This window comes from Coturnix japonica, chromosome 2 (genome assembly GCF_001577835.2).
Source record: "Coturnix japonica isolate 7356 chromosome 2, Coturnix japonica 2.1, whole genome shotgun sequence".
Taxonomy (NCBI): domain Eukaryota; kingdom Metazoa; phylum Chordata; class Aves; order Galliformes; family Phasianidae; genus Coturnix; species Coturnix japonica.
In genome coordinates this window covers 11399224-11427118 of record NC_029517.1, presented here as the reverse complement: position 1 = coordinate 11427118, position 27895 = coordinate 11399224, and the positions used below count along the sequence as shown (strand labels likewise).

The following is a 27895-nucleotide window of genomic DNA, read 5'->3' as shown; positions in this document are numbered from 1 at the left end:
TTAAAAATCAGAGTTAGATTCCTTAGTTGAAGAATTAAGGAATTAATGCAATTAATTTATCCGTGCCAACATTAAAGAAAGAATGAAAATTGAGATTGGGAGTGTTCCTTGGAAAATGTGGATGGAACGTATGTATGTTTATGTTTATGGGTTTTTTTTGTTGTTGTTGTTGTTTGTTTGTTTTTTTCCCTAGTGTTTTGAAAAAACGGTAGTGTAAATAGTTCTCTAGCGTGTATTTTGAAATAGTTAATCTTAAAGGAAGTCAGTGTATTGCATTAACACACATTGTAGCTGTTCTGAGTTTGCTGCATAATTGTATTTCAGCAACTTGGACTTCATAGAAGAAGTGGGGTTGAGTGGAATATTTTCTAACACCGTGTCTCCAAAGTGATCTTGAAGAACTCTGCAGTTGTTCAGTGCCTTCTGTTTGGGAAGTCAGGTAATTCAATGGCAGTTCATTTCATATCAAAGAAATACAAAATACAAAGATTGTTAATATTAGTCTTAAAATTTGATGTACTAAATTAGTATCTAGATTTCAGCTAGCTTCTACCTATGGGTCAGATTTGTAGGCTAAAGCAATGTGGTCAGTGTTCATGGGCTGGAAGGGAGCTGAACTATAGCTATATCACAATCTGAAGGAGCTTGGGGAAGGATGCCAATGCAGTATTGCATGGTGAGACTTGTTACATGGACTGTGGTTATGATGTGTGTTTGGTATACACCATACACATAACATGGCTGAAGTATGTGGGCATCCCACTGCTCATATACAGCTCACTGATTTTTGTTACTGAATCCTTCTGTCAAATAGTACAAAATCTAACTCTGACAGCTGTGATCCAAGACTGAGGATCTAGGTCAGAGGCACTAACTGAGAAAAACCCAGGTCTTACTTCAAAACTATGTGCACTCATAGCTTTATGTTGCAAAGACTGATGGAACTTCCTGCATGCCTACTGGCTGAAAGTTCTGAGGTGCTGGATCATTTGTACTGCTGACAATATAGCAGATATGGGCTTTATTCCTATTTGGAACACAGACTTTATAAATTCAATAGTTACTTATTTTAATACAAATATCAGGCTAATGTATTTTGTCACAGATGTCAGATGTGGCACAAGTGTGAAATGGGAGCCAGTCATGGCGGCCCCTATTTCTGCCAGAAATATCCATTTGTTTTCAGTTGCCAAGATCACATGCTCCTTAAATCAAGTTTCAGCTGCTTCATATCTCTGCTGACTTTCAGCATCCAGCTTTGCCTAGATATTTTTTACATAGATACGTGATTTTCAATACTAGACTAAATAGCACTTTTTAATGATGGTTCCAAATAAGTTATTTTCTTCTGCTGGCTGAATAGTCATTCATGTGTATGAATTCAGTTTTGAAATGCTATCGAACAAAGGTGAGGATTAAGCATCAGTTGTAATGCTACCTGAGTTTTTGGTCTAGAAATGAAAGAATCAGTAAAGACTGAAGGTTGTGCCTCTTGTCTGCATTCTAAAAAAAAATCTCCTTTTCTTATTGCACTGAAGTCTTGTGTCCCTGATGAAAAAAGTTTTTTTATTTTGCAGATGCCACATATGAGTGTCCAGAGGCTGCATCAGTGAAAAAGAAAGAATTTATCATACTTAAAGGCTGATCATGCAGCAGAATTACTTCGGACAGGTATGCTCAACCCAAAGAGTCTTTCACCCTCCAGCTGCTTTTAAACACGAAACATTTGTCCAGGTATTTCATGAATCAAGTGTCTGGACTCGTTTTGTAAAGTGAAAATGTTATAAGTAACAGCTACAATTTTATGAATGCTATTTGTAGTTTAGGGAATTAATACCTCTGGTTTTGATCCCCCTAATTAGGTAGAATTAGAAAAAAGCTGTATGTAATTTGTAGTTGAGTTAAAATTCACAGAGTGTGTATTTCAGAACAACATTAAAAAGGTTTAAATTCCCCTCAGAGCTTTTTGCTCCTAAATTAATCCCCAGTTGACAGCTTTGGAAGTAAGATAGATCATAGAAGTTCACAGGACGGAACCTAGTGACTGCTCTGCTCTGCTTAGGTGAATCTTCAGGAGGGAGAAGTTTGTATACTTGACTTCTGCTCACTGTGGGCCAGATGAGAGCAGGAGACTGATGATATGCCAGAGAGAAAGGCACCGCTTCACTATTCTTCACAGGAGCAGACTGAGGCTGCATGTATGATTATAGCCATACAGTACTTAAAAACAAAATGGAAGAAAATAATATTTTCTCCACATCTATGGTAGCTAAGCAAGGAGGAAAATTCATCAGGAAAGTTTCAAGTTAGATATGGAGTATTTTTTACTTTGGATAAAAGAGGAATATTTACTATGTGGACTTTCTGGGAGAAATCTTGGTTCTCCATAGCTGGAGAACTTTCAAATTAGGTTAGAAAAATAGAAATATCCTAGGGCAGAAAGAACACTTGACTAGGAATCAGACTAGAAATTCACCTTGCTCTATTTTTAGTTAAGGTATGAATTAATAGAGAGGAACTTTAGGGCTTGAACCAGGAAGAGATCTGATGGAATGGATTGAGAATGTAGTTAATCAAGTTAAAAATGACTAAAACTGTATTCTAAAGGAAAAGTATTTAACTGAAACTGGAAAAATTAGACTTGGAAGCAACAAATAACAGGATGGTCCTATTCAAAAGTAGTTTATTATTGCTGCTTGCCAGAACATTTTGAATCAATCAAACTTAATAATACACCATCAAGGGATGCAGAGTTGTTGTGCACTAGAGTTTTAACCTGAATTAAGAACCATACGCTTACGGTACTCTTATATTAATTGTCAGTGAATATGGGGAGTGACAGTGTCTTATTAAGTGTTGCAGAGACTTGGGAATTCCCTTCAAAAAATTACTATAAATGCATACTGTCATGCTATTGTATTGTACTAAAACTCAGGAAGTTAATAATAATGAAAAAGCAGGAAAAACCCCCCAAAGCACTGTCATGTAGTTTCAGTAGGATTACTGCATAAAATTAAGTCAGTTCATTAAAAGGGACAGCCACAAGGATAAAAGTTTGGAGTGTTGTTATGTATTTAGGATAGGTCTAGTCAATCCACTTAAAAATAAATATTGAAAAGAAACAAAAGCACTATAAACCTGGCTCAGTTTTATAGCAGAAGAAAAAACAGTAGAAATCAAAGTGGGGAAATTTTTTGTGTTAGTACTGATTTCTGGAAAGGTTAGGAAAATCTTTTACATAAATGACTCTTCTGTGTTTGTTTACTTGGAGGAGTTCTCTGAAAATTATGAATTAACAGAAGATGTCTCACTATGGAACAATACAGATTATAGCAACAAATTGCTGTAGTTGTTTATCCACAATCTCTAAAGGAACTCGGAAAGGAAATGCAAAGACTATAGTGAAATCTGTACTGGATTCCAGTGAGTTATGAATCAGTGTTTTCCTCTCTAAGAAGATTTGTGTAAATAGTAATATATTACAGAATGGATGCACAGTTTCAGTGGGGAAAGCTATTACAGAGTTTGAAAAGTAAAATGTCTCTTCACAAGTGCATTAGTGGTCCTTGAAGGAGTAGAATATCAAGTAGATAGGATTGCTTTGGTCAACATGTTCTACATAGATTGAAAAAAATATATGTTTTATTGGAATTTAAGTGTGGGAGCCAAAGAGAAATGGCTTCAGTGGTTTGTGGGGACAGGACAAGGGGAAATGGCCATAAACTGGAGCATAGGAAGTTCCACACCAACATGTGAAGGAACTTCTTCACAGTGAGGGTGACAGAGCACTGGAGGCTGCCCAGGGAGGTTGTGGATTCTTCTACTATGGAGATACTTACCTGTGCAGTCTGCTGTAGGGAGCCTGCTTTGTGGGGGCTGATGATCTCTGGAGGTCCCTTCCAACCCTACAATTCTGTGATTCCTTACTCAAGGTTCTTAAATAAATAAAGCTGTCATAGGATGAAATGTATTACAAAAGTTGAAAGTTAAGCATAAGCATAAATGATATTTTTTTATGATGGTATGTGATTATTGCCTGAGTTCACAGGGACTTGTTCCAGGACATGTGCCATCTAAGATATTCCTAAGTAATGCAGAAAAAAGGATGAAATGGGATTTGACAAAGATTGGCGATGATATGAATTGTTCAGTGGGATTTAAAAAAAAAGAAAGGAATTCAAAAAGAAATGGGCAGCTATGCTGTGTTACTCAATGACTGGGCAGACCAAATCTGTATTGCTAAATGCAAAGTAATGCACATGGGAAATATACCATCTAATTATACACAGAACAGTGGCTCTGGAAGTCTCTAAATTGCTAACTGCCAGAACCTGGGAGGGTTACAGGGGCACGGCATGCATGCCCTATATTTTATATGTCCTCCCCAAACATCTGCTCCTACCCTGTCAGAAATACAGGAAGCTGAGCTAGGTGGCCCTTTAGTCTGACTTGCTGCAGCTGTTCTAATATTCAGGGGAATGCAAGAGAGAGCAAAAATGTAATTTTTAAAAATTATAGTAGCAGTTGGGATTAGCTAAAAGTGTATGGAATTTCCTAAGACAAAGTGGGAAGCACGCCTTTAGCCCAAGAGTTTGCTCTGCTGAATTTCAAAGGTCTGCTGCAAAGACTTCCAATTGTGAAAGTATCTCAGGAAAAGGTTGTACCCTTTCATTATCAAAAAGCAACTTGAATATTAAGATTGCTTCTATTATTTAATGCTGTTGATCATACCTCAGACAGTACTTCTCATAATAGCTAAGATTGATTTTTTTCCTAAGAAAGGCAAGTCTGTATTGACTGACCAGATGTAACAATCTGCTGTAAGGGATGGATTGTTCTGTGCTGTTATTTTGGTGCACAGTAACAGGGAATTGCAGCTCTGCTCTGAGGTGAGGAATAATTATTAGTGCTGTTAAGGGACACAGAGTTAAGAAAGATAAAAGAAACAACTGAAATTCACAACTTGATTTTATAGGTTCTGTGAAGGAACAGAAATGCTTCAAAGGTCAAAGCCTGCAACACTAACTATGACATGGAGAACCCAAAGTATTTGGGATACTAATGGTGTCAGTACTGCCCAGAAATGTTCTGGGCTCCTTCTCTGTGTACTGTAAACTTAGAACATTTCATCTTGATCTTAAGGGCAGTTCCTGTTGGCTTCTCTGAATTTCTAGGTGCTTAGTAGTAGGCTGCTCTGTGTGGCATGGAGGCTGGTTAATGCATAGCCTGCCAGTAAATTCCAGTAAAAATGTGCAACTGGTGTGGTATTGTTCTTTATATTTGCAGTGTGATCCAAAAGGATGAGACATTCATTCTGCCAGTTATACAAACACTATTTTCCCCCTCTCCTAGAATTTTAGTGTTTTGCAAGAAAACTCAATTAGCAAAGTATAATGGTGGGTAAGGCACCTATTTCTTCCTTGATGGGTCTCACTGATGGCACCATCAGATAAGAGGATTAACAGGAACTGTGCCATAGCAATGCAGATCTCATTTACCTGGAGAAAGCCTTCTGCTGTCATGACAGCTGTGTAAGACTGTCAGCCGTTGGTGGGGGCCGGGGGGAGGGAGGGGGCAGAAAATCCTGGCTTGCACTTAATTTGTTTGAAACTTGAACTCATGGGAGAGTACAGCTATTACCTCTAGCCAAAAAGAAATGAGTCAACATGTTGATTGTTTGAATGAATAAGCAACTTTTAAAGAAAGAGAGGTAACATAAGACTCAAATTACCATTCCCACTGCTGCCTGTTACAAACCCATACTCCCCTTCACACAGAAGCGTTGTCTTCTCTGGGTCTGTGTGGATTGCTCAAGAGCCGCATGTGCTTGCAAAGGAGCTATAAAGGATCTGCATAACTTACTTCCATACCTTCTTATATTCTGAAATCCTTTAATAATCTATGCAACGTGAACAGCAAATATAAAGGCAGGCTCACATGCTGTCTCATCACCAGGCTGGGAATGAGACGTTGGATGTCTGTCTGTGCACATACTCAGCCCTACACTTCTCTGCTTGATTGCCATTTTAAATGCCCACAGCATTGGTTTCTGTGACAGTTGTCTCCTACTTACTGGGAAAGAACCAATGACTCCGTTCATACAGTGTTAGTAACTTGGGCTGTATCTGTATCAGCTGTCATAAGAAAATGGAGTTAAGCTGCACAAGTGCACATTTGTGTGTGTAGGGGGAAGGGATTCTTTATCTGCTGTAAGAAAATCATAAAAATTTAAAAGAATCTTTGGAGGCATCTTGACTGCACTGGTGGCACATGCTCAGCATAACAAATGCCGGACACTTACGCCCATGCATGTTCCTAATTACAATCTCCTTATCATAAACAATTACCATTAAATGCAGTGCATGGTGGAAGGGGGAGGAGGAAGAAACCCAGGTAGGATTGTTTGGAGCTGCATGAGGCAGTGTTTGCCTCAGGCTTAGTTAGCTGTCAAAAAAAACCCTGGAGCACCCAGAATTCACAGGCTTTACAGCTGATTGTAATCAATAAAGGCAACAATCTTAAGCCAGGGAAAGTGGGCAAATGTGTTTTGTCCTCTTGACCATTGCAGGCTAAAACTGTGTGCTGCTGAGTAATTGTGAAGAGATATCGGGGTCAGAAACGTGTGATGGCTTTAGACATCTGTAAGAGGTGAATGTAGCTCTGATCAAAGTGAGGTGCTTGCTGTGTGAGGTTGATGTCTGCTCTTCCACAAGCAACAAGGATGTTTTGTTATTTGTGTTCTTTGGGTTCCAGTAATTCTTTATGAGTAGGGGGGTGGGTATGAGATGCTTCCTGAAGGAGGGAGAAGGCACAAAAGGTCATGCTGCTGTATGATGAATATCAGCTCACAGTGTGGATTAGCAGTGCTCTCAGAAGCTCCTGGTTAGAGATAGCCCTGCAGAAAGATCCATGGCTAATGGTCACGAGTGCAAAACCTGTAGCACATCTAGGTCTGTTTTTAAGATAGCTTTGGAACTTACCTAAAGTGATTCTTTATTTGGTCAATTTGTGAGCTACATTCTGCTATGCTTTGCTGTATATTGTATCATGTTCCATGCATTGCCCTAATGAAATCTGGGGAATATTCACTGAAAAAAAAAACAACAAAAGAAACCCCAATTACCATTGTTAAATATGTCAGAACAAGGTATGATATTAAATAATATAAAGGTTTACAGCCTTCATGATGCGATCTTAACCTAAGATTCTTGATGAAGTTCATGTGATTTCACAAAGTCTAATGCATCAGTGGGGATACTGGAGCCTAAAAATTCTGTGTATAGTCACAACCTCCAGCGTATATAATGTGATTTGGCTTAGCATAACATGGTATGTTACCTATAGCAAACTTCATTATTTCTTTTGTTTCAAGAATACTCATTGGGCCAGTCACCATAAGGCAGGTGTTATAACTTGGCCACGTATCCAGGATCTGCACATTAGAACCACTGTATATGTTTCTCAGTACTACTGTCCTCTGTGGTCTTGAATACCTCATGTCTGAACAGATGTGCTACTGATAGAGAGTTATAAAGAGCCAGCAGTGTTGTAGGATAGGTTCCAAGAGCAAAAGTGAGAACAACCCCTTCTCACCTCTCCCAGCCACGTGCTGGTAACTGATGCTTTGCTGTGCCAGAGGAAGCATGGATCAGTACTTGGTGCTGTAGATCTCTGACAGTCATTGGAAGCAGTGTTTAAGATAGCTCTTTCTGTACATATGAAAGCTGTTGGACACCTGAAGAGAGTAAATCTTTGGATGTCTTGGCAGATAATCACCATAGCTCTGGTTTTAATAAATGACTTGTCCCTGTGGCTATGGGATTAAATACATTATGAAACTTTACACTTTTGTATTCTTGTGCAGGCTGAACGTGCTCTGGTGCTCTGTATCAGTCTGTTTTTAGGGGATTGATATTTAAATACTTTTAAACAAAGCACAAGATTCTGACACCAACTGAACAAATCCTGCAAACTCAAGTGTCTGCATACTTTCCTGGCTGAGCTTATCTTTATGTCACGTATTCCTGTTCATCGCACTGCAAGGTGTGTGTTTGCTTATCATTTCTGTCTCTCAGCACTTGGGGAGGTGAGCTTACAGCCAGCTCATTATCTGCCCTCCTGTCACAGTGTCCATCCTCAGAAAGACTGGTGGTATTAAAATCTTTTTACTGTTTAAAGTTTGCTTAAACCAGTTCTTTAGAAGAGATAAGCATGCGAAAATATGAGCTTAGGTGAGGTTTCATACTTACACAAGAATGAAAGGGATAGCACTGGAAATTGTGAGGAAGGGGAAGGAAAGACTAGTAAAATATAGAGAGGATGCTTGCCAAATTTAATTAGCATTTAACACATGATCTTTCCTGGTTTAACTGAATAGCAATTTACTGTCAGTTTTTTTTTTTGGTTTTTTTTGTTTTTTTTTTGGTTCCCTGAGGAGAAAACTTGCAAAAAATCAGTGCTGCAGAATTTGATCCCATGTAGATGATGTTCATAGACATTAATGTGGCTTTCAACATTCAGTACTCATCAAAAGGATAACAGACAACTTTTGTTCAGTTTGTAAGATCTTTACTTCTGCTTAAGCAAATAGTTAGCCATTTTTCTGGGAGAGATTTGGGTAGGAAAAATACTCTCCTGAAAATGTTATGACATACTGCATTACACTGAAATGGTGGACACCAGATTTGCAGTTCTGGCAGGATTCCCTGTGCTTTGAGACCCACAGAGACACCAATTACTTCCTTAACCTGTGACAAATACCTTAAGTCTTGTTATCAAAGATGGAGTTCAGATCTGTTGCCTGAGATATTATATTTACTTTATTTACTTTTTTCTCATGATAAATATGTATTTTTAATATAGGAAGGCAATGAGAATAGTTGAAAGTAAAGCCTTTGAGAAAACTTGGGTGGATAGGATAGGTGGGAGCAAAATGGCTGCTTTTTGGTGAATGTACTGGAAAAGCAAGGGAGAATAAAAAATTCAACCTGAGTATGTGGACAAAAAAACTCTATTTTATGAAATTTTTCAAAGTCTAAGGTTTTGGTTTTCTTCATTGCAAGGATAAAACAAGCACTTGCAAATTTGTCTCATACAGCTGTGAATTAACATCAGTTCTGTCACCCAGCAATGCAGTGACCTTTGTCAGGGTCACCCCAGGCTGAAGTCTCTGGTGCCATATTATGCACTATTATTGGAATCTAATTTGAGCTCCTCTGAACTGACTTCTACTTTATACTGCTGTCCCAATGAAAGACACTGTAGTCCTTTTACTGAAAAAACTTCATTTAAAAGGCAACAAAATACAGATTTTATCCTAAATCTTTTGTCTTCTTTTATTCAGAACTTTTTCCACAGCATGATCCATCTTACATCCCTTTGTTTTGCCTCAAGTTTTGCCATCTTGCTCATATCCCCAGGAGGAGTTAAGAGTAACTCAAGCTGTAGGAAATAATTTGCTGTTCTATTTAAGCTATTAGTAGTTATCAGCGGACCACACAGCATTAGCCTTAGTTCACAAGTAATCACACAGAGTCAGGAAGTCTGAGATGGTGCTATATTCAAAAGTAGAATAAACCACTGCATGGTGTTACAGCCAATGCCAGTCAGCTGTGTTTAAAGGCTGATAGAGGAATGGTTCCATGAGAAGGACACACTTTAGATTTGATATGTGACTTTGCCACTTTTAAGGGTTTTTTTCTGTTTTGTTTTGTTATTTGGCAGGGGTAGTATTTGTTTTTTTGCTTGTAACCTGCTGAGGTACAACAATATAATAAAGAATAAATATTTCAATAAAATTCTTTGCATAAACTTTCAAAATACTCCCGCAGAATTAACAACAACTCTGGCTTCAGTCTTATAATTAAAAATTAATCCATACATTTTATCTACATTTTAACTGTCTTGAAAAGGCAGAAGTAAGTTAATTAAAATATAATTAATTTCCTTGGATATCTTTTAATTTTTTATTTTTTATTTTTTTTTTACAAATGTCCTGTCAGAAATGTGCTACAAAGATTACTGACTAACTATAAATGAATATAAAATTTGGCCATTCCATGATTATTTTCTCTTCTAGATATAAAAATGCTGAGGATTTCTTCATTTAGAGACCAGGATCACAACCAGAAAATTTAAACTTCCTGACATGCAAAAGCCAATGTCTAGGTGGATTTTTTCCTTAGCTGAAGACTTTTCAAAATGCTCTGAAGCAGTGAAACCAGCTGGGATTGTTTGGAATAAATAACTGCTTCAGAAGGTAGCCAAATTCAAGTTTATTCTTATCTTGTTTGGTGTTACAGCCATGATTTAACATAATTCTGTTTCTTCACAAAGTTGACATCTTTAAACACTTTTCTGACCACTGTAAGGCAGCTTTTCAAGTTCATAAGTGAAACCCCCTCAAGTGCAATACATACTTAAGAATAGGTGGGTTGCTCCAAAAGTACTGCTTCTTATTTATTTCTGTAGAAATACAGCAGGTACAAAAAGCACAGTAATGGTATTTGATAGAGCAAATTCTCAGCTACAAAACATTATTTTTTAACATAGTCACCACAGTGAGCTATGCATTTTCACCAGCAATGAACCAGCTGCATGTTGCACTCAGAAAAATCTGCACCAGCGGAGGTGACCCAACTGTCAGTGTCACCACTGCACCACCTGCCACTTCACTGTGCTCACACCCATGGTTTGGTCTCCATCAACATTCAGCAAACATCAGTTAATGTCAATGGATTCCACACCTTTACTTCATGTGCACTTCCATGTCAGAAGCCATTATGTCAGTCTGCCCCTCTGCTGCCATCTGTCACAGCAGCAAAATATAATGAAATACTGGTGGGAAGATTCAGCCTCTGCTGCCATGCCACCAGTGTCCAACTCTGACATCTCAGGCCAACATCACAAAATAGGAGGCATTACTTTTGGGGCTGAATTTGTAGTTTTCAGCTGATTTAATTTTTGTGTGGATGGATTGTAGACTTTCCACCACAGCAGAATTTACTTTGTTAGCAATTTTTTTCTTCTGGGATCCATACAGGCCTCTTTTCTCAGGTAAATCTCCTACCAGGAGTAGAACTAAGGATTTTTTTAAGTGAGGAACACTAAATTAGGCAAATATGGGATGAAAGAATTACCATAACTTGCCCAGTAGAGTCATGAATTAGCAACTATAAAACATGATGGCTCATCCTGCAAGATGTCTGTCTTTTGCTAAGAAAATTTGGAGACATAAATCTGGCAAGGATGTTAGTATTTCTACAGGCTGCTTTACAAATTGTAGGATACTGAGGTAGCTGATGGAAGGAAACTTTACAGTGAGCCCCAAAATGTTGCACAGCACAGATGGTTTTCCTTCTCCGTGAATGAATCTTGGTTTCTTGAATTTAGCGGAATCGGTGTTAGAAAAATGTCCAAGCTCAGTAGCTACATTTATGTGTACAGATGTGGCTTGTTTCTGTCAAAGCTTGTATCAGAGCCATGGAGGCAGCTCAAAAGTTACATCAACAGCACAGAACGTAAATACTTGGCTGCTAACACCGCGGACTTCATAGCTTTTGGCCCACATTTATGTTGAAGGCATACAGGGCACTGAGCAGCACATGAATCTGTCAACACACTCCTTGCATTATTATTTGTCATTTTATTTCTGTGTGTGTCAGTCAGGGAAGTCCCTTTCCTCCTACAGTAACCTCTTCATTACTTGTTGCATTGAAACACATGAAGAGAACAGTGGTCTGTGATGGCAGTACCGGGGAATTTCAAACTCATTTTAATGAAGGAAGCTCTCTCATTCCAAGCAGCTAGGCTGTTGTCTTTCTCCTTTCTTTGGATACTCAGCCCATGATTTGAGAAATCCAGACACTTGTACGCAGCTTTAATGGATTGTAACCTACAAGTCTGTTCTCTGTGTTATAACTTCCTGAAGTTAAGTAATAAATTACTTTGTTAGGCAGTCAAAAATAGTGCAAGGAGGCTATTAATGTTATCGCATTAATGCTAGCCAAAATGTCTCCACCTGAAGCTGTATATAGAAATGAAAATCAAAGGCTCAGTGAAATATAGCAGACATCACTGAATGATAGATTTACAATGACTGTCTTGGATAGCTTTCTCTGAGATTTAAAGCCAATGAATATATTTTATCTGATTGTAACTTTTCCAGGAAAATAAAAGCTATGCATACAGTGTATACTCCTTCAGACTTTACAGTATCAACTGTTTTTGGCATAGTTACTAACACAAATGAGTTCTTTTTCTCCTACCTGATGAATACCATAGTAATTTCTGTGACCAGAACACTAGGCATTTTGATTATCTGCTATCAGCTAACAGTTATTTCCTGCTACTGAAAGATGCTTGCCAAATAAGTTTTCACAAAGTACATACAGAACTCCTTGTTTTGGAGTTCTCATGATTGTGCTGAAAACCTCCAGAAGCTGAAAAGGAAGAGACTTTCTAAGTCAGTGGTGAGGGATCAACATAACTGCAGTAAAAGGATATTTGAAACCATGGGGGAAGATTTGAATCTCGTGACAACTGTGACCACTTGTTCTTATCCTTAGTTCTTGTTCTTGTCAGAAATTTATAAACCACTGAATTTAAAATGTTTTATCTGAATTTCTGGTCAACAAGTCTTACGTTTCAGTAAGAATAATTGTTGCAGATGTTGTACAGTACTCTGTGGTTTTTGTACCAGGGGAAGAGAAAAAGCATCCATAGTTTTATAACAGACTGACCTCTTCACTTTTGAAAGCAGAACAAAATCTGCACTGTGAAGAATTTTCTCTTCTTGCAGACAGTTCAACAAATGATGTTCTGGATTGTTGTCACCAACATAGGGTTTTCAACATATTCTGGCCCTAGGCATTCCAAAATCATAGGCAAGGTTCTGAAAAGATCATAGCACAGCTGAAGAATAATTATTTCAAAATAACAAGCTAATTCTTTAGATACAGCAAATGATTACAACATTTTGAAGAATACTTTCAATGTAAGTAAGTCATTTTCCTATTTGTGTTTTTCAGCTGCTTAAAAACATATTTGCAGGTATTTCTTGCTAACTGCTGATTGCATGTAGATGAGAAACAGACAAGAAGAATAAACAAGTAAGCTAAAAGCCTCTTCTAACTGCATGAATCTAAGAATGAGAGTTTTAATTGAAAGGATGATCAAATTGAAGCTTCCTATTGAAATTAGTATATTTGGCTAACATTTATAGATCAGATGAAGTGCTTGTGGAGGGCCTTTCTGACAGCAACAGTCAACTTGTATTTAGAGAAAACCTCAGGTGACACTAAATATACACCGTATTCTTTGCACTGTGAAGTTTGGAATGGAACATTCTGTAGGTTGCTTTGAAACTAACGCCTCTTATTTATTTCCATGGAAACTACAGCAGATACAAGCAGCACAGAAACATTGTTTGATAAATCAAAATCTCAGCAACAAAAAGCTGTTTTTTAACAAATTCACCATCACTAGCGAATTTGTACAGATAAGCTTATCAAAATACTATTCAATTCTTGGTGTGCCTGCTGGGCGTGGCCATTTGTAATGTGATGTAAATGCTTCACTCACACCTCACTGAACTCAAATCCACTGCTTGGTCTCCATAAGTGGTTAGTGAGCATGCAAAAATGTCAGTGGGTGCAATTTTTTTTCTACATGGGTAAATTTAATGACACACTTTTGCTTTGTATGCACATTTGTGTCAGGCTACTTTATTTTGCTGCCACTTGTCACACAGCAATGAAATGTAGCAGAATATTGGGTGGAAGGTTTAGCTTCTACTGCCATATCACCAACATCCTCTTTTGACATTGCGGCCTAATATTATAAAATAGGAGGCATTACTATTGGAGCAACTTTCATATGTTGAAGTGCGTATGTACATTGGTACATGAGAACTGTGTATTCACCTATGCAAAACCCAAAAGACAATGCAGATCATTTGAAAAACTGGCTATTGAATTTACACCAGTATCAGCCTATGTGTCTTTTTTGGAGAAGGAAGATGCTAGGGAGTAGTATTCTTTCAACAGAACTCATGCATTGAGTATTGGATGAATTTGTTTTGTTTCTGTATACTTTTCCCAGTGATGCTGTAATAAGATTTTATTTTGTATTTTTGAAAATCAAAGTCTGGGACGGGTTCTCTTTTAGTATCTGAATCAGACAGAGCCGTCTTGAACTGCTAACCCCTTCAAATGACACAGACATGAAAGGGATGCGTGTATCCTTTTACTGTGCTGAGATATCGGGATAATTATCCAACATACAGTTCCCTCTCAGTGCCTTTCAGTGCATTTTGAATGAAGAGACTGTGAGGACAGCTGATTTTAATCTGAGAATCCACTTTAAAGGGGCTCAGGAGATTCAGTGCTAATAGAGGAGCTAAGTGATACAGAAGTATTACTTACTCCTCAAATGGAGAGATGAAAATGAGAATCTTTAGATAAAACAGGGTGGAAATAGATACCTGCTGATCTTCCCCTAGGCTCAAAAAAAAAAAAAGCAAGCCTCAGTGATGAGTATGGAAAGAAGCTGATGCCATCCAGGGCTTCCTTGTATCAACTTTTCTTATTCATTTCAGTGGATCAGAACTCCGTATGCTAACTCAGGGAATATTTATGGACCAGAAAATATGATACAGTGGAGAGGGGGGCTTTCTGTTAAAACAGTTAATGTAATGGACTAGATGGTAGACTGGAGAGCTAGTAGTGATACATGCGTAGACATGATTCATGTGTCTTTGACTTTTGTGACTTCCTACACATGTGTTTTATCACCCAATCCCTGCCCTTTCTTTTAGGACTTGTGGTTTCACATGTTTCCATATTGCATCCAAGAGGTGGGCCAGATTCATCCTGAGACTGAGTTTGGCATAATATAAATGGGAATAATGACTACTTATATATAAAAAGAAAAAAAAAAACAAACAAAACAGAAAACCAATCAGAATAGCTTAGCTTTACGCCTCATTGCTGTTATGTTTGTACAGCAGTAGGTCTACAACATTGTTTCTCGGTGTTTGGCTCACCTTTTGGGCATGTACTGTGCCAAGGGTAGTAAGAAATACCCAGAGCAGTTTAGAAGTGCTCAGAAACTTCTATATAGTATGAGACTTACACAGTTGATTTTGATGTTGCATTAGTAGCTGAATAAACGTCTCCAGAAGGAAAAATATATATTTATTATCTGGCAGATTTGAAACTTCTCTCATAATAATGTGGAGCATTAGATTCAGTCCTCTTTGTTATTTACAGCATCATCTCCCCAAGAAGAAAACCATTACTTCACATTAACTTTCATCAGGTTACCTTTTGAGAAGCAGGGTCATTGGCAACAATATTTACACATCCAGAGGAACTACACATCTGGATCACAGCATAAAATACGTTTTTGCTATAAATCAAACCAGTTGTATTTTAAATGGTGATGAGGTATCTTCTCTGCCATTTCCTTTCTTCTTTCCTTTGAAGAAAAAAAATATTTGCCTGCCACAAAGTATGTAGCGATCATTTTCTTCTTCATATTTGGTGTTCTTTTTTCTCCTTTTTCTTTTACCTTTTAGTTCTTAGTCACTGGTTTCAATAATGATTGTGAGGTGGAAGCAGGTTAGACTGATGGAAAAACTGATAAATCTTGTAGAATAGTCAGAAATAAACATGAAAAAGATGAATAGCTACCTTCCTCAGATGTCTTTCCCTCCTTCATTGAAGACAGAAAGTAGAGATCCAGACTTTCCTAAAGTGAGTAGCTTTATGTGCCGGAGTTAAACTGGAATGATGATTTCAAACAGAAAGTTGATGTAATCAGGTAGACAGTATTAGAGAAGACTTTGTCACAGTGATTTGCATAAGCTGTAAATCTAATATAGATTGGATGGGAAAATTTGCAGGATGGCAACCATTAGTGTGAATTTTTGCTGATTCATTCTCACACAGCCTTTTGCTCTCAATTACCTTTTTTTGCTCTCTTCTTTTTTCTTTTCTCTCTCTCTCTCTCTCTTTTTATTTTTATTTATTTATTTATTTTTTTTCCCTAAGAGACATTTCAAATCAGAAACTATCTTGTCAAAGATTTGTCGATTTCTTAGACTGGACTGAGTGGACACTATGACTCCTTCCATATCACATTTGAAAAGCTGTGGTATTTATTGGAATTTTCATTTGGTACTGAGAGATGGATTTGCAAGCATTCCCATGACAATGCATGTACAAGTATGACTGCCTTCTTCATCAGTCCAGTAGTGCTTTCACAGGCTTAAAGGGGTTGTGGCTCTCCAAAAAGATCCGTATACTGCTGAACACTTGTGAAACATAGGAAATAGTGGAATAAAACAGCCGTGAGACTTCTTCTATCTCTGCTGTTTCTGGAGATAAAGGAAAAAACAGAGTGGTATGGTTTTGTTTCATTGGAACAGAAAACTAAAGGCAGCTCTGAAAATCCAGAAGTAGCTCAGCTGGAAGAAAGGAACATATTTTTTTTTTGTTTCTTTCATGAATTCTAATGTTTTCCATATTTTTCCATCTACTTTCTTCTTCTTTCTCAAGTCATGCAGACACCTGCATGCTAATATTCTGCTGTACTGCGTATAGTATGATTATTGTGTTTATTTAACATTAATTCTCTGCTTTGAGAAACACACAGTGCAAAAATACATATAACCCTTTACTTCAGACAGGAATAGAACTGTTCAAACTAATATGAAAAGATAATAAAATGCAAGTAAAGACCTTCAGCTACCTAATAATGAAGAATGAGAGATGTTTTATATGAAAAGAGGGAAGCAAAAACCTTTTTTAAAGAAAACATTTAAAACCTTAATGACTGAGTCCAAAACAATTTTTTTTATTTTTTTTTTTAATTTTTTTCAGGAAGAGCAAGATCAAAGAAAGTACTGGAATCAAATGTTCTTTTACATTTCATAGTCTATTTTAGTACAAGAATTACTCTAATTTGCTGCCTCAGCTCCCATGTAGTATCAGTGGATCAGATTTTTTAGACTCAGCAGGTCAGGAATCTGACAGTAGCAGTGATCATTAACAGCTTTGTTTTCCCTAAATTGCATTTCTGGAACTGTTTTCCCCTATGGAGCAGGAGTTCTGAGCTAGTGTATTTATTTCCTGTCCTCCTGTGATGTAGGGAATAAAATGTTTCTTTGAATGTTTGTTCTTTGTTGAGTGCAGCATGGAGGCGTTTGAGAATCAACAGTCCCTTGTGTTTACAGAAGCAGTCACTTCCCCACTGCATGCTGTCCAGGAATTACCACGCTAGTCAATTTAGGGTAAATTTGCAAAGTGGTGCACAGGGAGTCACACAGTTAAATCCCATTGATGTTAATGGGAGTCGTGCAGCTAAATCCCTGCACGTTTCTTTGTAATTTACCCCTTTGTATTTCTCAAACCTTCTGGCTCATGACTAATTTGTGTCTCTAATAGAAAAGCTCTAACATGTTTTCAACATATATGGAATGGTGCAGTCTAAATATTATTCATGCTATATCTGCCATCTAAAACTGAATTCTAAAGTAAAGACATTCTGTCTAGGGATTGTTGTCTCCATATAGTTATATGTTTTTCTTGTAAGTTACAAAATAGTGATAGTTAAAGCTAGCATTAGTCACCACAGTCCTCAGAACATCAACATTTTATTCAGTACAGTTTTTGAAAGCTAATTTAATCTCATTTACAAGAAGAGAAAAAGAAGATATATATATATATATTTAAATATATATATAATATACAAATATTAAATATATATATTAAATATATATATATATATTTTCAGTGAAAGCACAATGTCTTGAAAATTTGCTTGATTGACTCTGAAAATGTTTTTAAGTTATTTATTGGTCTCCAGAATGTCTGGGAAAGATGTTCTAATTTCATTCTAGTTTTTTGAAGGGCTTTTCGGTCTATGTGTTGTAATGAGAGAATGCAGCCAGTGTTTCTAAAAAACAGGTGAAAAGAATGGGGAGGTAGTGAGATAGCTTTCAAGCCTTTGTGTATCTCAGTTAGTGTTGTGTTGATGACTGTCATTGGGCATATTTACACCAGAAAATGGTGCGAAGCTCATTCAGCTAACCATGAGATGGCAAAAATATCCACCATGCACAACCAGGAATGTATAAAATATACAAAAAGTGGTGTTGATACAATACTGCACCCATACTAATTAGCTCTGGCTCCAACAAAGTTTATTACCTCAGTTGCAGCATCCTGCTGATGTGGCAACAAAGCTTCTGGTTCAAGAGCTGGCTCAGGTAGCTTTCTCCAAAGAGTCCTTACACCACCCTTCATTGTGTGGTGGAGGCATGCCCATAGAAAAGCTGGTAAGATAGAGTAACTTTATCTTCAGTGAAAGATTTGGATAGTTCTCCATAAACGATGCTTAGAGCTGCACTGTGACTGTAGAGAAGGGAAAGAAAACATTGCCTCACTTTTATTTCTGATTCATTTGCTGAATGGAAAATAAGTTATGAAATCATATCATTCAGGACTATGTCATCAGACATATATGCAGATCAGATAATTGAGGCAACATAGACAACCTGAAATAGAAATTCCGTAACTGCTCTGCTGGTCACCGGAAAGTCTGAGACATACATGTTGGCAGTGCAGATCAAGCTGATAAACCTGCTATCATCAACAGGTATTCTCAGAGTCTGTTATCATTTGGACCTGTACTCAGATGAGTTTTCATGACCAAACCTAACATTCTGATTTAGTCTTGGGTTTAATTAAAATCATCACAGGCAGCAACATTTAGCAGTCATCTTTTTTGAGTAAATCTTCAGTCATTACTCATCACTCTTATGTCTTCTATCACTTCATTGCTACCCAATTAACAACAATCCTTTTCTTCATTGCCTTGTTTGCTAGGCTTCTTTATGGGTACAGAGGACAAAGAGCAGGAGCCTAGGGAACAAAGACTATTTCCCTGCAGAGACTCACATCAGCATCATTTGCAGGAGGATCCCTGCTTTTACCTGAAGTCCTAAACTGCCACAGAACTATCTGCTGTAGACACCACAGAAAATAGATTAGATACTTACAACTTTTTTCTTTAATGATTAAAAAAAAAAAACAAAACATTACTAAATTAGTGACTATTGACATTTTAGAGTCTTGGTGTGTTTTTTCAGGGATGGCAGGTTTGTATACTTGACATTTTGGTCCTTCCTCATCTTGCAGACTTTCAGGCACTAATTCAAAACACAAAAGCACAAAAAATTTGTCAAAGAATTAATAGAATGATAAGTGTGACCTGAGAAAAAGGACTTGCTTTTCTCTTACACTTGTTCAAGGAAACAGATAAGTATCTTTGTCTGACTTCTTTCCTTTTCCCTCCCTCCTCCTTTCTTACTCTCTCTCCATTCCACATGCGTCAGAATGAATAGTCCTAGTGCGGAAAATACAGACTGGTATGATAAAGTTCAGTAAAGTCATAGGCAGCAAAAGAGGAAGGAAACTGAGTCAATTTTAAGCAATACTAGTATTAACACTCCTTCAGACATTATTCTAATCAAATAAAACAGCAGAATTACTAGAAATAAACTTTGTTAACAAAATAGTCATAGCAGTTGAGAAAGCACTCCTGAGAGTTTGTACGTAAAACCTCGATGAGTCCTGATCTAATATTTCAGAAGGACTTTTGTTGTTGTTGTTAAGGAGTGGCTCACCTTTTTGAGGACAGAATGAGGCAGAATATACACTTTTCTAACTGGACTGAGCATTACTTCTCTAGCTCTTTTCTATTTAGAATGGTGCAGTACTAGTCACTTTCAGGCGCAAAACCAAATTGCTTGTATAGTGGTGCACAGTTCACAAGAATATAAGGCTAAGTATAGATGTTTGTCTCCACAGACTGAAGAAAGTGTGAACTGTTCATTTCACAGATATAGAACAGTCTCACACATTTTTCAATTCTTAGTAAATATCAAATTTAAAAAATGCAGGATGATGCTTAGGAAATAATACACGTTCATTTTCTATCAGCTCTGGAATCTGCAAGTTAGACTCTCTTGTAGTCCTGCACAGTAGAAAGAATGGCAAGCTCATTTCTATTTGGATTAGAAAGTGGGCTATAAATCTTGGCATTCTTAGCATTTTCTGGCTTTAGAAAGGCTCCAGGCATATGGAACTAGCTTTTCTCATACTGTTTTGATTTTTATGTTTGACAATGTGATATTCTGAGACGTGGAAGATTCTGACATATCCAGATCCCTCCAAACATTTTGACAGGGTAGGTAGAGTTCACTAAAACCTGGCTTCAAGGTGTTATATCATTCCACTTGGTTCTCAGGATGGCATCATGGGGGTCTGGATTTGTTAATCTCTGCAGGATTCAAATCTATTCATAACAAGTGGTTTTGATTGACATCTGAGCAGCTGTGATAAACTGAAAGGGAAAAAACTGTAATGCAGACTATTGACCGGCTGTGATTCTCAGCATTGCAGTGGCTTGTTATGACAGCAAAATCTGCTATAAAAAAAGCAGTAGGAGATTTACAAACTTCTGGCTCAGTGTTCAGAGGGCCAATCCACAAAAGATTTAAGTCAAAACGGTAACAGAGACTCCAGGCAGTTTGAGTCTCACACAGAATTGCAGAGGAGAGGTGTTATGAGGCATTTCTGCCATTTCTGTATTTTGCTTGTTCTGCATTATTCTGCTGTCTGACCTGTATTTGCCAGGGAGTCCTCAGGTTATAGCTTCTGTAACCATGGACTAATATGTTCAGATGTAACAGCTCAAAATATTTTACTTTTAAACATATGTTAAACAAAAAAAGTTTAAGCTGATATTAAATGTTGATAAATATCACCTGGAAGACAGAGAGCAAATCAGGGAAGCTGAAGTTATCAATGAAAACCTCTGACCAGAAGGGTTAAATTTGGTAAAGAATTTCTTAAATGTGTCAGGAACAAACAGTAGTTCAACAATTGTACCATTTTGACATGAGATAAGGGTTGGAACCATGACACAAAAAAGGAAACGTTCAACATTTTTTTTTTTTAAATCTATTCCTGTAGAAAAGCAGGATGATGTATTCTTATGATAAAGCATTAAGGAAATACTTTCTACTGAGCCAGCAGAAAGGGAAGACTGTAAATATAAACAGTGGAAATTAAATATTTTTCTGAAATCAGCAGGATTGGCACCCTTTGGTGCCAGAGTGTGGAGACACAACAATTTATTTCACTGATTTGCAGGTCTTGCAACTCTTGGGAGCTTCAAGATTCTTGCAAAAATCTTTAACACGTGGTGGTATATAGGCAGAAGACAATACAGCCTTTGTTGAAGCAGTAATCTGGTAAATAATAACTGCAAATTTAAAAAATGGTAATAAAATAGAGCAATTAGCAAAACTTTATGAAAAAGGGAACATATTAAACTTGAAATCTGTCTCATCAGATTGCACTGATAGTTGATTAAAATAAATGTCTAATGAAGATGTCTCATTTGCACATATGTTTTAGTGAAGTGCTTGTTGAAGACTATGAGTACCTACATATACTCTGTGTAATAGCAGATGGGATGGCATTCTTTATCAGACTCTAGTAAGAAATGGCATCCATCAAAGTTTAAGCAACTACAGCTGCATGCATCTCTCAACTTTTATTAAAAATGATATTAAATTATTTAAAACAAGGTAGTCATCTAAGTTTCTACAGAGAGGCATTGTTGACTTCAAAAGGCAACTAGTCCTGACTAAAATCCTAATTAGGGCATTTAAAATGATCTGAAGGTGTTCATCAGTCCTTACCTAGGGGGCCTGGGTGACTCTTTTAGTCTATATATCTGGTTTAAAGACAGAAATCCAGCTCCTTATTTGCAGAGGGTCTCCTTTTCTTCATAGGTACTATCACTACAAAGAATAGGAAGACTTTTTAGAAGCAGTACTTACTTACTAGATGCAAACAGATCTTATATTAAGTAGATTGAATATGTCTTAAGTTGATAGATATTTCACAAGTCTGTCAGGGCTTTCTGATCTATTTTAAATCAGTAAGTTTTGAGAAATTGTTCAAATGTATGTTTGATACTCCAGTTCCCTACCTATTTAAGAAAATAACAAGGTGCATTGTGTCTTAAAATATTTAGCTACACCACACTCAATTTTCAGACTCATGGCTTTCAAACAGAAGTTATTTATAGGTTTATTCAGCCATGAAAGAAGGTGAAAGTGATGTAGACAGTATGCAGAACTATGGGAACTGTCAGGAAGAAAAGAATGAATAATATAATATAGTACTTTATAAATGAAAGAAAAAAAATGTCTTGCTGAAAGATCTCCAAGTGTTATATATGGGAATCCTAGGCCAAATATTATTTAATGCTTTTGTCAGTGATATGAAAGAAAGAATAAATTAAATTGTGGTAAGAAAAATATGTCACAGAGACTAGTAGAGAAGATATTAAAATTATAAATAAATAATGCTAATTGGTGTGAGTTATTTGGCTAAGAAACACTGAAAATCTTGCTTTTGATACTGCCAGATTAAAAGTCACACATCTGGGAATTAAATGCACAGTCTAGATTTACAGTATGGCAGACAATACTCTGAAAGTCAGGAAGGTCTTCCAGACTTGGTAAAGACCTGTCTGAACGTGAGGTTTTGCTGTGATGCAACAGAGAAAGAATTATCTCTGGATAAGTCTAAAGAAAGTTAGGCAGGGACAAAGACTGGTGTTCTGCAAATGTAGTATGTATTATTAATGTTGTACCACTAAGTCACACTACTATGTCTGTACTTCCAAAAGGAGGTTAGCAGGTTGGATAAAATTGCAAGAACCATAATGATGATTCTCTGCCTGATGAGGCATGTCTCTTTTGCATGAGCAAAGATATGATTTGTTTGCATCAATCAGTATCTTCATGAGAAAGGTGAAATTAAATTATTAAAAATGGCCTAACCTCATCCCAGTTGTGGGGAGAAAGCTAACAGAAGATTCTGTCAAATTTAGCCTGATGAAAGAACTAGGAGTGGACTGCAAATATTAGCAGTGAGACTGAGTAAACATTAGCTAATATTGCGTGAGTTGCAACAGATCATCTATCACAAGGGATGTTTGAAAACTAAGAGTGTATGTCTTTTTAGTAAATGCTTTAATATAGACAGATACTGTGGAGTTGCTGCAGGACTTCCTGGGTGAAAATCTCATATGCAACTGTCAGATTGGGTAATCACAACTGTTCTAGGCTTCCAATCTAAGAATATTAACAAATATTTTATGAAGGATAATTGACATTAAGTTATTTTCTCATTAACCACACTCTGAGTTACTTGATTCTTGACTGATACAGTTCTTTGATGAGGTCATCACCTTTGTTTTTAGATGAAAATATATGTTTTCTCTATATTCATTATTGCAAGACTTTTACTGTTCATGTCCACGTCTGTGCACTTTTTTCTTCCTAGTGCAATAAAGAACACTGAATTTCTGGAGATCTATTAATGTAGTAATAAAAACTTCTCCAATATAAGTCCCATCATTAATTTCATAACGTTATTTGGGACTAAATTCAAGCATCTCATGTTTCCTTTTGCCATTAATTAAACATCACTTTAGCAAAAAATCAGTCTTACAAAGGAAAAGGAAGTATCCAGTGGACTCTACTATACATTTTTGTATAATAAATTTAAAGTAAGGGATTTTAAAGAAGGATTTATGTAGTTGCAGGAGAAAGTGTGAGTGACATAGTAAATATACAGGAGCACAAATACTGCTAATCAGAGAAGAAAAAATAAAGAAATGTCAAAAAGTTGTTTCTGCTCTGAGATAATAAATTAATGAAATTGCACAGGTTATTATCCCGATACTAAGTTGAAATAGTTTCTTTGATGTCTGTCCCTAAAATGAAAACAATGTGAAAATATGATTAAATAAATTATTAGTAAGTAGACTATAAAAGTAATAGTAAATGCACCCACAAAAGAAGCTTCAAGGGTGATAACTCAGATCATTGGATCAGAGGTGGTAGATAAAGTTGCTATAATTTAAACAAAATTGGGTAGGACTTCGTTTTCAAGCATGAAGTGTCTTGTTAAATTCAACAGAGCAAATCTGCCTCATCTTGATGCTACTGTCAGCCAGCGTTGGGATAAGAGAAAAATATTAGTCCTTACATTAGGCCAAGAAAAGAGTTTCACTCAAGATTAGTATCAGAAGCACAAAAGGATGCTCAGATCGTCAATTCTGTCTCCTGCTCTGCTTTCTTTACATCCTCTGCATCTCCAAGTTTAAGTGCTGATAAACACTGCAGTTGTCCACCTTTTGCACAGACAGATTATGGGATGGCAAAGATGAAGAAAATTCCTATAAAAAATGATGGTTCATGTACGTAATTCTTTTGTGTGTTAAAGTAGAAAAATGGTAGTTGAGTTCAACTAGTCTGCCTATCTCTGAAACTCCATCCATTAATTCCACATGGTATTGTGCCTAATTTGTCCCATCAGACAGGAATGGCTCTGCTGATGTGTATTCTGCAGCACAGACTAGAAAGGGATTATCTCTTTAGGTCTCACTGGCAGCTTTAAATGATTAAAACTTGGCAAATAAAATTGAAGAACCTTACTTTGATAGTTCATGCAGAGGCTAAAATAGCCACTGAAACAGTTGGCTGCATGAATCATTGCTAGTCCTTAGATTATAAACTCTCTGAGTAAGGAGCATGGAAAATGTTTCCACATTATCTAGCACAAATGGATGCTCTTCCAGGATTGTGACCTGGATTGTGACCACTGCCTCTGACGTATGGCATGTCCCAGGAGAAACAAGCTAACTTCCAATAAAGAACTGAATAACATTTTGAAAGATAGTAAAATGGGAGAATAATGTTTTTTACTTACTTTTGTTGCAGCCAAGACTGAAAGTGGAAAATACAAGAATATTTACAAGAAAGTCATACTTGTGGCGATCTCCTACTTAAGCATGCAACCACAACAACAGGAGTCAATTCAGCTTGTGCCAACAGCTTGGAGAGGCCTCTACATGTTATGAGTAAAGCAAACTACCAGAGAGACATAGCAACAGGAGGAAAAAATATGCAGGGTACAAGTTGTAAAGGCAGCTCAAAGCAAATGAAAAAGAAGATAGCAATGACTATATTTTCTCTCTCCTTCTCTTTCTTTTTCTAAGAAATAACACGCTTAACTAGGCTTGAGGGACTGAAATTGGACTCAAATGAAAGAATCTCCTCAATAACTTGTTTTACTGGTGAGTTGTTTGAATGGCAGCATAAGCACCAGGGGATGGGGAACTCCACCTTGCCATGGATAGAGCTGTGAGAGATGTACAGTTGTACCTGTGCCTAGAGATGTACCAAGTTTTGCCTTTATGCAGCTGTTTGTGTGAAGTGTGAAGATACACTCAGCTTCAGTTCACCTTCAGGGAGAAAACATATTTCTTCAGGCAGTGTTTGAATAACTAGAGTTCTATTAGGTAGGGTAGGGGTGGGGGCAAGATGAGGAAGAGAGATAAAGGAGGTGAACAGAATTCAGGGAAAGGCACAAAGGAAAATCTAACTGTGGGGACCCTTTATTTTTAATGCTAAAAGGTATTGTGATCCAAATGAGTCTGATGAGGTAAAGAATCACAGAATAATATCTCAGGAGAAAAAGAGCAGGCAAATTGGATATTGAGTCAAACCTAATTGGAAATATATTTTTGTGAGCCATATCATTTGCATACTTCAATCTTCCTTAGTGACTTCCCTCTCACTACAGTACCACTCCATTACCTATGGAAATACATGATACCTGATTTTTTTCTTGCAGGTACTGAGAGAATTGAAAGGCATGTGCCGAGAGAAATGAAACCGCTTTCTAACATTTCTTGATCTATGCCCTTATGAAAAGGAAAATGAAGACAAAAGAGAACTGATTCTGATTTATTTATTTATTAAGGAATTTAAGAATGCTGAACACTGAACATTTAAAATTAGACCTTTGTTTCAGGAAAGGGATAGAAAATTAGAAAATTGGCTCCATTCTGAATGGAAAAGACATCTATTTTTAACCTAGAATTTACCATAAATTTTTTCTACTCGAAAAAGATCACTTTAATGCCATTATACGGTCTAAACGAGGTCAGATAACTGCTGTTGAGTAAAACCTATTTTTCTCAATTTACTATGTAGTTTGGGATGTCAGTGACTTTGCTGATTTGTATATCTAAATTTAGGTGCTTTTGTGTTGACATGTAAATTGACTTTATAAACTTCTTTCACAGGAAATGGAGTTATAATCTGAAGTTCTTGGAGATCTGGGACTTGTTCGCTTCACCCATGCCAAGGTATATGACTCTACCTGGGCAGCCCTCACGTCTGCTAGGGCTCAAGCTGAGATTCTGGCTTCATGGACTAGCATCTCATGGCAAGAAAAGCAGAAAATTTTCTGTTTTCTAGGTACTCTTACAGAATGCTATTTGCCCTCAAATCTGAGTAATCTATGCTTTTTCAAACAGTATTAGGTGCCAATCTTTCAATATCAAAGCCCACCTGAAAGCACCCACCACACCCCAGAACATCATGATGGGTTAGGTATGCAGCTCATATAATCTGATACTGACCTTAATAATAATCTTGCTAAAGCAAGATAGCTGTTGATAGCTGTTTCAGATGCCCTGGAGTGTCAGCAGTCCAAGTGATGCTGTTGAGATTGCAAGGCATTTCTGGAAGAACAATGATCTTCTGAGCTGATTGTGTCAGGCTGAGTGGGGGCACCCTGTATGCAGCACTTATGCACTGAAGATATTGTAAGTCAGGAGACGTTAGTCTCACCCACACAAAATCTTGTAATAGAACAATTAAGTTAATGCATCATGTTTTTAAAATTATTGTTGACAGAAATATTCTGAGGAAACCATCTGTATTTCAAGCTGAAATGATATTATTTCTTGATACTGAGTAAGGCGCTTAATAGAATAGGTTTATTTTCCTTGTACTTTTAATTCTTGTGAACATTTGTTTGCATATTCTGCAAGAGTGGAACCTGGGACTCTGGCTAAGGGCCAGAAGCTCTCAAGTAGAATGTTAAAAATTAGTTCCACTGATTCATCTGGAGGAAAATATCTGTCTACATAAGTGAAAGGACCAAAGGGCCTAAATTCTGTAGCTTTATACAGAATTTTTACCTGTCTTCAGCTTTCAGGCACCCCTGTCTACACAACTGCATTCTCTTCCCCTCTTGCCCTTTTGTCCAAACATGTGGTGGTGTAATTCTGTGTAATTCCATTGATGTAACTTTGCTGACTTACCTTGGCTGAGAGTTTCCCTCAGCCTGGGCAGTTTAATCACATTTCTATGATTATTATTGAATTAGAGCTTTCAACAAACTTTTCAATATCATAATTTGTAAATACTGAAAAGCAACAATTTAATTCCTGAATAAAAATATTCAGCAATTTTTCTTTCCAGTTTAAACACTGGCCCTTAAGTATCCCATTGACAAGAATCTGTTGCAAGTGTTTTCATTGTTTTCTATTTGCTCTGTGGTGAGCTAAGTGTTTCTGAATTTCCTGGGCGGATTCTTCAGACTGTGACATGCTGAATCTGGTTTAAGCTATTCTAAATGCAGCTTGAAGTATGTAGATATATCATTATTATTATTATAATTATTATTACAGCTATTAAGATTGCTGTCACTTTTTTTATTGCTGTTATTATCAGCATCAGCATTTGGAAACTACTGAATGTTCGTTCTGTACTGAGCATAGCCTAGCATAGCTCCAACCAGCGCAGTCAGGAGGAGTCTTGGTTTGGGTTTGGCTCTGGTTTGTAGGGCTGGTGGTGACATGAATAACGCAAGATTCCAGCTGTTGCAATGCTTGGAGTGTAAGTGCTTTTTGTCCAGCCATGGGACAGAAATTTTAGTAACAGAAC

General features: G+C 37.0%; 1 long non-coding RNA gene across 1 annotated transcript; it reads left to right on the top strand.

Annotated features, from left to right (window-relative positions):
- Positions 1-328: 328 nt before the first annotated feature.
- Positions 329-27564, top strand: LOC107308886. The gene is made up of 3 exons (XR_001552974.2): positions 329-439; positions 1578-1671; positions 26245-27564. It is a non-coding gene; the product is annotated as an uncharacterized LOC107308886 (long non-coding RNA).
- Positions 27565-27895: the final 331 nt, after the last annotated feature.